This window comes from Nelumbo nucifera, chromosome 2 (genome assembly GCF_055504915.1).
Source record: "Nelumbo nucifera cultivar China Antique chromosome 2, China Antique-T2T, whole genome shotgun sequence".
Lineage (NCBI taxonomy): Eukaryota > Viridiplantae > Streptophyta > Magnoliopsida > Proteales > Nelumbonaceae > Nelumbo > Nelumbo nucifera.
In genome coordinates this window covers 46,247,655-46,254,817 of record NC_142650.1, presented here as the reverse complement: position 1 = coordinate 46,254,817, position 7,163 = coordinate 46,247,655, and positions in this window count along the sequence as shown.

Below are 7,163 nucleotides of genomic sequence, written 5' to 3'. Positions count from 1 at the left end.
TGCACACATCTATATCAGATATTCTTACACCAGTGATGAAAAAGACAACCTAATTATACATTTCTTTATTAACCAAACACTAACTCATTGATGGGAGAATATAATTCTGGGATTCTAATAAAATTCTATTTGCATGTTTGGGCCTACCGGGTGAAGCATTTACTTAAAAAAATAATATTCTTCCAAGGTCCTTGTTATGCTTAGAAAAGGGAGTGGTTTATATTATATCTTTGTCCCTCTGCTACAGAAAAGGACTCCCAGAGAATAAGCATGCTAACTCTGATTTTATTTATTTTTTATTTTTTATAGTCTACTATCATGAGTTTTGAGACAATGGCTTTGGCTTCACCCGATAAGCATAGGTGCAACCTATTGATATTTAGAAGTCTAGAAATCAAAATTTTTCTCACACGACCAGATCAACTAACAAGTTAGCACCTGAAGTAGCCAAGTTTATTTTAAAGAGGAACGTTAACGTTTTTGAAACATGTGACTCAAATCGCTCTTGGGTTAGACCCATGGTTTTGAAAACTAGATCCGATCAGACAGACAGTCAGACCAGTTGATCAGGGAATTCGATCAGGCGGTTGAACCATTGACTCAAACAATAGTTTTTGGCCATTTTTTAATTTAATTATTTTTTAAAACCAAAACGGACCTGATGGAGGTAAATTTGACTCGACCTCTTGACCACCCCGACACGTGGAAGCAGCCAAGGGTGACCTGACAAGAACGACAGCTCGGCACGGCAGTGCTCAAGGCGCGAGCTCCAAGAAGAGGAACCCCGAGCTCCCCCAAGAGGGACCTGTGACCCGAGCTCCCCGAAAGAAGCCCGAACTCTCCCCTTGGCCCCAAACCTTGCGAAGAGCACAAAGGGCCACAACCCAAACTGGCCCACCCCAGGGCAGTTCGGGCCACACTTCTATCCGAACTCAAGACTTTACCTCGTGCACCACTCTAGCACTATCTCCTGGCCACCGAATTGAACCACCGTACCTGACACCAGAGCCCGTATCCTGAGGCGGCGCACCAGACTGACTTGGGATCTGATGCTTGACAGCCGCACTTCAACGACCACCTACCACCGCCACCTCCAGTTACAGAGACGACTCCAACAAAGAGAGCAGTGGCAGTTGCCTGCCCCAACAGAGGTGACGACACCCGAACTGGCAGAAGTGCAGAGGTAATGATACCCGACCTGACAGGAGCTTGGGAGTGAGTGCGCGAAGTGGTTATAAAAGGCCCTCTTCCCCCCGAGAATGGAGGTACGTGATAACTTTGCGCTATTTGGTTTTGATCTTCCCTTTGAGGAAATACTAACTTGAGTTTCGGAGCACTCTCATCGGGTTCCTCCCCGGAGACTCCTCGCCTTCTTCCCCGTTTCAGGCACCTGTTGCTCCAGTCAGAGACAAGGTCGTTGACAGATAGGACCGACCGGATTGCGCTACATCATGACCATCTATTCGAACTGGACAATTAAACCATTTAACTTGAAAACCAATAGTGAAAATGGTTCCATGTCCAGTCCTATTTTTAAAGCTTTGGTGAAATCTAAATCCCACTCTCAGAAAATCTAAATCCCAAGACACCCCAAATTTCACCCTCAAGTTGCTATCTCTATATATATTTTAACGACCAAAGGATACATAAAATAGAAAAACCCAACAGCATAACATAGCGTATTAATATGACCCATAAGTTAGATATTAATTGAGTCCTATTCTTCCACAACAAATTACTATGAAAATTCATGACCCATAAGTAGGCAACAACAAAAATTCATGACACAACACAAAGATTATTACAATAAATCTATTTTAGATGATAGGTGTTGAATGATGATTTTGTGCAACTAGTTATCAGTATATATTAGAAAGAACAGAAGCCCATTAAAGAATATCTGATTTAGAGTTTGAGAGGTGGAATCTTTTGAACCTTTTTCCTTTTTTTTGCAATAATCTCTAAGAGGAAACGCAATCTAGTGGAGGAATCTTATGGTCATGTAAGAAAATCCCACTATACATGCGCGTATCTTTGGTATCAAAGCCAAGTTCTTTGATTTATCTCCTAATAAGAGGCACCATTTTGGTATCATGGTGTCGTGTTCTTGTTTTGACTCCACATAAGTGTTATATTGGCATTTTCATTTCAATGTTCTAACAAGTCATTTGGTTGAGCATATTTAGGTAATATTTGATGCATTTCTATTTCTAATTACAAGGTTTTGAGTTGATTAATGCAAACTGCAGGTGATAGATATGTATTACTACATCACATATAAGAGTTAATTCAGCTAGAACGGTTAATACTATTGTTGTTTGTTTCTGCCTGAAATGTCAACTTGGCTTTTTTACAAACGGCTTCTCACACATGTTTAAGGTATGGCTGTTTCAATTACGAGCAGCTCCCAAATTGCATTAATCAACTCCAATGTTTCTTTTTCTGCCTTGTTTTTTGGCCAAAAACCGTTGATTTGGTCAGCAAATCACTGATCTGGGCAGATAACAATTTTTTATCATTATTTAATTTTTCAACTTTTTTATTATTTTTTGTCAGAACGGACCATCCGTTTGATTCAAACAGTTAGATCATTTGACCCAGAAACCAGACACAGACCCAGTTATTAGATATGATCCTTTATATTTGCAAGCCAATCTACTATCTGATTTGTTTACTTATAAATGTTGACTTAGTAACATTAAGGCTCCATTTGAAAGGAGTCAAATACAAATATATAGAGCACAAAAATGTAAGGTTTTGCACTGTACATATTTGTATTTGTACTTCTTCCGAACTGAGCCTAAAGCTCAATTTGAAAATAGTGCAAATACAAATGTATACAGTACAAATCCTTGTATTTTACATTGCTAAGCCTGTATGTACATCAGTTTGGATGTCCTACCCACACCCATCCTAAACTGAGCATAAGAATCAAAATATCAACATTAATATTCCCCATATTAAATGTATTATATCTGTATCGGTGGACTTGAAGACACATGCATAGCATAGCATGGATGCATTGAGACTTATAAATATATAAGTGACTTCATCGATCCCCAAAATAATTGCTGGAATGTAAGTAAGTTACAGAGTTTGTTTGACCAAGGCACTGTTAACCTCATTTGCAATCTGGTGGTGAAAACAAACTGGTATGGACTCTAGACAATAAGTCTATGTTTGGTTTGAAGGAAAATGCAAGGAAAGGAAGGGAAAGGTAGGGGAACCTTTACAAACCTCGTATAGGTTCCCCTGTTTTTCCCTTCCTTTCCCTACCTTTTTCCTTCAAACCAAACATAGCCTAAAGGAAAATTCTCAATAAAGTCTGCTTATCATCTGGCTACCTTCCTTCAACATAACTAGAATGCTAGAGGCAGTCGTGTTATCTTGACCCCAAAAACATGGAAAAAGACTTGGGCTTTAAAAGTCCCCCCTAAGATTAAGCATTTCATCTGGAAATGCTGCCACAACAGTATTGCAGTGAATCAGGTTTTAGTCAAAAGAAAAATTAAATTGGACCCACTGTGTAATCTCTGTGGAATAGAGGAGGAAAGCATCTTGCATTCACTCTTTTCATGCGAACATGCAAGAGCAACCTGGTTTGGTAGCAGCTTGAGGGCCTGTTTGTTTCCTCTTAACTCTTATCTTTTAACAGGAATCTTTTAACTTTAAGAGAAAAATGGTTGTTCATTTCCTCTTATCTCTTAAAGTTCAATCATACAACTTTTTGTTTTTCAATAATACCCCCAAAAAGACAAACAAAAACTCTCACATATATGGGGTCAAAATGGATATTTGATCATTTTTAGAATTCAGAACAACATTCTTTGCATTCGGAGTTAAGAGGAAAGAAAGGTTCACCAATACCAATATACCTCTTAATGTAATTTTTGCACTTTCAGATGTCAGACTTCAGAGCAAACGAACAGGCCCTGAGTCTCGCTTGTTTAAATTTAAATTCATTAGGAAGCTTTGCAGAATGGTGGACTTGGTGGCTAAATCAGGACATTCATAATGCCGAAAATCCTAACCAGTTGCTAGAAGTATATATTGTTATTATCTGGAATATTTGGAATGCAAGAAACAAATTTGTCCTTGAAGAGGTGCAGCCTAACCCATTTGTAACTTTGATTCATGTAAACAGGATGATGAAGGAAGTGTGGAAAGCTTCCCATCCAGAATCAACTGATTCTTCTCTAACTGAAGCTGGTGTGAGCAAAGAAAGTGTGCCTTCTTAGAAGTTAGAAGGTTTCCTCTTCATGTAGAGCAAAAACATATGACAGTTTTTGTAATAGTGGGCAGGGGGGTTTGGTTTTTGGATTTCAAACGATTCAGGTTCTTTTTTGTTAGCTGGGTGTGGTATGTGTAAGTCTGTCTCAGCTGAATTCTCAGAATTGATAGCCATTTTGGAATGTTGTTTACCTGCTAAAAATTTGGATACATCTAGCATCATCATTGACTGTGACTCAACTAATATAGTACCTGTGCTGAATCAAAGATCTTTTGATTGTTCTCCTCTGCTGTGGCCTCTTTTACAAGATCTGTACTCTAGCAGATTTCTCTTTTCAAGTCAGATTCTGTAACAGATCTCAGAATGTTGGTGCTCATGAATTAGGTTGGAATTCTGTTTGGAGAAGCCCCCCTTCGTGGTTATTTTGGTTGATGCAGAAGGATAATGCAATCTCAACCTCTGCTGTGTGGGAGCCACCTTAGTGTGTGTGGAATGGTGGTTAGTCTTTTTTTTTTCTTTTTTCTTTTTCTTCCTGGTATCTCTGCTTCTGTTTTGTTTGTGTTCTGTTTTCTTGAGGAATTACCAAAAAAAAAAGCATGGATGCATTTATATACACCTGGTTGAAGGGTTTTAAAACCTAACGACTAACGACTATTACTTGATGTCCCTCTAATGCTTATAAAATATAAAAAAAAAGAAGTATCAACTTTATCCATACACATCCATACCCAAGCGTTGGGATTTGATGTATTGATATTTTGACCATTGGGTGATAAGAGCTTCATAGTCTTGTAATACTTTGTCAGATCTCTATATTGGGCTATTAACTTTCCATGGAGCTTCCAATTTTATGATTGTAGCACTTGTTCACTACTTCGAGTCTCTTTCAATTTGGATGTTGCAGTGCTTATTAAACTTGGAGCTTCAATAAAGTTTTTTTTTTTTCTTACAAAATATTAATAGGCTGCATTTGGTTGAAGTGCAATTTCATTTTGCACCAGTATAATGCATGGGAGTTGGTGCAGCACAATCTGGGCATTCTTAACTGGCTGAGAGTTGGTTCCTAGCAGTGATGGACGACACCTGAGAGGAAGAAGAAGGTGAAGGGTTCCCTAGGAGCTCTCTCGGAGGGAACACTCCGATGGCTAAGTTAGAACTTAGGGGAAAACTCAAAGAAGACACAGAGAGTTAAGAGTGCTGAAAGTGCTAGCTTCAATACCTTCGCTTCGTGAGGATTGGGGTCCTTTTATACCGGAGCTCGGTCACATCAGGTGTAACCGCCACTGCCCTAGCCGTTACCGCCAGGGCAGAGGTGGCAGGTGCAGGCTGCTGCTACAGGCTGCTACTGCAAGGTACGGACTTCGACAGGCATGCCATGCTTTTCAGAGGCGGTAGGCAGAACGTCGCCTGGCAAGGGATCCGGTAGGTACGGATGTCAGGCAGGCACGGATGTCAAGCAGATCTCCCTGTAGTCCGCCGAGCTACTGTACACCGAACTACCTGGGGCAGATTTGCCTTGCACCGAGGTGCCCGCATTGGAGGCGATCTTTAAGCAAGTTCGAACAGGAATCTCGATGGTGCTGCCCCGAGGTGTTTCTCCCTCGGGACACTTAGCCAAAAGCCGGGGTGCTCCCTTCTTAGGAAGGGAGAGCTCGGGCCCTGAGAGGGGTTCGGGATCTCCCACACTTGGTGGGAGTCAAGGTTGGTCGGGCGCTAGTCCCCGACGAGTCACTTAACCCGCCGAGCGGCCAATGTTAGACTTGGCGGGTCCCTCCTGTCGAGTCATGGTTGTGTTGTTAGGCTAAGCTGTTCATCGAGCCAGGTCACGCACACGTGTCCCTGTGCTACGAGGTCGGGCCAAATCACCTTCCATCAGGAGTGCAAATAGGCTATGTAAATCCTGATTTACTTTTGCTTTAGGTTTGATTTATCCTGTTTGTTTGTGAAGAGTAAAATAGTATGGTCTCCACCTTAAATGCAAGAGAATGAGGGGTAGTAAAGGGGTTATTTGTTTGGGAGTGAGATAGGAAACAAAGTGCCATAGTCCCCAATTTTATATGAAAGGGAATTGAGGTAGAAAGAAGGTGATACAAATTTGCATCAATTATTGAGATGCAAAATTAACACTGCTACTGAATTGAATACAAATGAGACAAGGCTAATTTAGACCGGATTTTCAGCCCTTCGGTCCTCACAAAAATGGTGCTTACTCACAACCACTTTGCAGCTGTGCATTGAGAATATCTCCCCATGAATAATAAAAACATACAATTATGGAGATATTTTCAATACACGGTTGCAAGTGGCTGTGAGGGCGGTGTGAGGACTGAATCCAAGTTAAGGCTCAGTTTGGGAAGAGTACAACTACAAATATATACAATGCAAATACATGCAAAATAAAACAAAATACAAATTTTTGCACTCTATGTATTTGTATTTGTATTCTTTCCAAATTAAGACAAAAACCAAAAATACAAATTTGGTATCATATAATAATGCAAATTATAATTACAAGCAAATAGATGCAAATTTGCATTGCAACCAAACACAGCCATGGAAAAAGTTTAACTCACAGAGAGTCCGAATCTGATACTCAAGAGCACTCCTTACACCAAACTCACAAGTCATACATTGATTTTTGGGAATAGTACTTATATGTTTGTTCATGAAAGATGTTCTCAATACACAGTAAGATGTCTTTTGTGAGGAGCCCGATTGAACCACAGCTTGGAATCTTGTGAAAATGGAAGAATATTTGGGGGTTATTAATAGTTTTATTTGCCACATGTTCATCATTCTTGCCACGTTGGACGAATGATTTACTGGCGCCATCATGAGGTAAGGTCTGAAAAAACGAAACGGAATTTCTTAAAATTAAAAAATCGCATAAATATTCTCGATGTGCGGCTAGATGCCGTGCTTTCACGATATT